Source organism: Panicum virgatum, chromosome 8N (assembly GCF_016808335.1).
Source record: "Panicum virgatum strain AP13 chromosome 8N, P.virgatum_v5, whole genome shotgun sequence".
NCBI classification, from domain to species: Eukaryota; Viridiplantae; Streptophyta; class Magnoliopsida; order Poales; family Poaceae; genus Panicum; species Panicum virgatum.
In genome coordinates this window covers 9,829,143-9,832,449 of record NC_053152.1, presented here as the reverse complement: position 1 = coordinate 9,832,449, position 3,307 = coordinate 9,829,143, and the positions used below count along the sequence as shown (strand labels likewise).

Genomic DNA, 3,307 nt, shown 5'->3' with positions numbered 1-3,307 from the left:
CGAAATACGATATGCCCACAAAGCCTCTGACAACACCTCGTGCCAGCGCCTAGGATATTCATCGATCTTCCTTTTGATCAGCTTGATAAGGCTCTGGTTGGATGCTTCAGCCTGTCCATTAGCCTGGGCATAATATGGGGATGATCTGTTCAGCTTGAACCCCGTGTCATCGGCGAACATCCTAAATTCCTCCGATATAAAGACCGATCCTCCATCGGTCGTAATGGTCTGGGGAATCCCGAACCTATGAATAATGTGTTCTTTAATGAAACTGATCACATCTTTTGATTCCACCGACCTCATGGGTACCGATTCCACCCATTTCGTGAAATAATCCATGACAGCCAACACCCATTGGTGACCTTTGCTGGATGGCGGGTTGATCTGGCCAATCATATCTATGGCCTAACCCCTGAACGGCCATGGCTTAATGATAGGATTCATTACTGATGCCGGCACCATCTGAATCTTGCCGAATCTCTGACATGCCTGACATCCCTTGTAATATTTAAAGCAGTCCTCAAGCATGGTAGGCCAGTAATATCCCGATCGCCTGATCAGCCACTTCATCTTATGAGCCGATTGATGAGTACCGCAGGCTCCCTCATGAACCTCATGCAAGAGCCAATTCAACTCAGAAGGCCCCAGACATTTAAGCAGCAGTCCTTCCAAAGTCCTGTATAACATATCGTCCCCTATCAGAACATACTTCATAGATTTGAGTCTTATCCTTCTGGGTGCCCCCCGAGCCGAATCCTTCAAATAATTGACCTTATTAGAGACACTTCTTAAACCTCATCACTGACTCAGAAATCGCACGTCTGTAAATTCACGTCTGTGATAACAACGCATCACAGACGCAGATTTCCGCGTATGTGATGTGACCACATCGGAGACGCGTCTAGTAAATATGCATCTCTGATGATGCATATCAGAGACGCGACCAGTTAAAAACGCATCTCTGATGTGGGTCATCAGAGACGTGGCTGGTTAAACACGCCTATGATGAACCACATCAGAGACGTGGCTACAAGAAAACGCGTCTGTGATGATGAGTTAAAAAACAAAAAAAAATAGAAAAATAGGACATGAAATAGGTCTTATTTACGTCACAAATATATAGGATCTATCCATATATACATTACAGATACACATACACATACACATACACAATCTTTTGAAGTCATTCATATCAATCGACAACTATCTCTAAAGTCACCATAATTATCTAATCTGCATCCTTATTTCCAGCCAGGGACTTCTGCTTAAATGACTATTGATGAACATCATGAACTTCAAATGAGCTTCAATAATTATTGAACTGGTAGCCAAAAGAATAATCATTTTGTAGATGATTAGTTAGCTGCAACTGCAAAGGCATGAAATAACCTAACCTACAAGACCACAAAGGAGAAATATAAATTCAAGCATTCAGTTCACTAAATAGAACCAAAGAGGAAATACAAAATCCAGAGATATGATAGCGTGGAGATAAGGCATCGAACTTTTGTTGCCTACTGCATCAAAAATTAATGAGGTGATAACTGAGCTATATATTTATGTGTTCGATCAAAATTAACTGAAGCTGTGGAATGTTCAGACAGTTATGAGCCAACCTTTCTCCGAGCAAACGTCTTCTTGGAAGAAACCATTTTAGGTACAATCCTCACAGGAAAGGGAAAACTTAGAACAAAACAGCAAATCGAATCCAGTACCAAGCACCCAGAGCAACTTAATTGCAATTCACTATCCCTTAACCTGAAAAAAAGATTGCAGTTCACTACAATAGGCATCTAGACTTGTTAAACTGGTAATTTAACCAGTACTAAGCAGTACCAAGCACTAATTATCTTGCAAGGAGATCAACCCAAGTAGCTATTGTCAATCTATCATGAACACAAGAAAAATCCATGAGAGCTACTTATCAAGGCAAGACAAACAAATATGTGATTTAAGTATTAGCTTGTGCATTCAGGTTACTTGTCTTGTAATGAGTAGCTGAATATTCACTCAAGTAAACAAGCAACATGCTACTACGCAGAACAGAGATATAAAAAAAATGCATGCTGCTCTTGTACTACTAACCTGGTGACCAAGGTTCACTAAAAGTTGTCAATATCTGGTGACCAGGGCATGCTGCTCTTATGCTGCTTACCTGCACGAAATTCAGATATGTTTAGTTAATGGACAATATCAAGTGAACAGTTAATGGAAAAAATTATCACATGTTTAGTTAAATACCTTAACGATTGCTCTGGTAGCAAACTTAAGCACTCATTTAATCAATGCATCCAGGTGACTTATCTTTGGGATCCCAACATAATTTTCTAGAAAAAAAGAACAAGTATGTTATCATGTGGCCGAAGTGGGAAAATAGAGGATATGTCATAGCATATAGACAGTAGTACTGAAAGACAGTATGTGACTGCATAACAAGGCATGTTAGAAAACATGCAAAGCAGAAACAATATGATTCACAGGCAATGACAATTAAAGTGAATCAGAAGCAGGCAATTAAAATATGATTTGGCAAACACAACAGTTGGCGGAAGAAGTTTGATAAGAAGTGAAGTAACCATTATCATGGGAAATATACCATATAGTTAAAGATGTAAAGTGGTAAAGTTAAACAATACAAGCCTCTGAATTTACCATGGCAATGAGATCATGGACTGTGTCGTACCTGCGGCTTGCCATTCCACCAGAAGGGCCTGGAGGAGAGGGTGACCTCGTGGTACTTGTCGCTGAGCAGCAGGTTCAGCTTCATAGTCCTCATAGGCTACCTTCTTTTCTTCATTGGCTTGATTTTGATGATGCCCCCAAAGACTTTCCTGACAACTTCATAGTCGTCCTGCTCAATGAGTAATTACAAAATGATTTAAAGAAGAAAAATGCATGATGAAAATAGAGCTATCATCTATTGTATACAACAATTTTAGACATCGCAGCTATCATTATGAGCTATCATCTTTTTTGTACATCATTTATTACGGAATAACAATAGGTGGTGTCAGCCAGACCAACCTTTTCTTTGTGGCACTTCTGTGTGTCTTATTGCAGATGAACCAAACATACCCTCACTGGGTGTTGCAGAAACTTCAGATCCTACCAAGCAGCAGACAGCATCAATGGACCCTTTAGCTCGCACGTGGAAGTAACCTGAAAATTAGCAACTTCAGTCTGTAAATCCCAATTAAGTAAATTTCAGCCACAGAAGGCTGCACTGTAATATCTAAACTTCCAAGCACCACGCATAGAACATAAGGCAGCAAGACAGAGAGCGAACATGTAACTGCAGATTCATGCA

At 40.1% G+C, this 3,307-nt stretch overlaps 1 long non-coding RNA gene across 2 annotated transcripts; it reads right to left on the bottom strand.

Moving 5' to 3' along the window:
* Positions 1–1,091: 1,091 nt before the first annotated feature.
* Positions 1,092–2,189, bottom strand: LOC120685968. Of its 2 annotated transcripts, none has more exons than XR_005679906.1 (3): positions 2,086–2,189; positions 1,617–1,886; positions 1,092–1,394 (listed from the first exon to the last, which is right to left on the bottom strand). It is a non-coding gene; the product is annotated as an uncharacterized LOC120685968 (long non-coding RNA). The 2 variants fall into 2 exon arrangements; XR_005679907.1 differs by having other exon boundaries at positions 1,093–1,394; positions 1,617–1,758; positions 2,086–2,183.
* Positions 2,190–3,307: the final 1,118 nt, after the last annotated feature.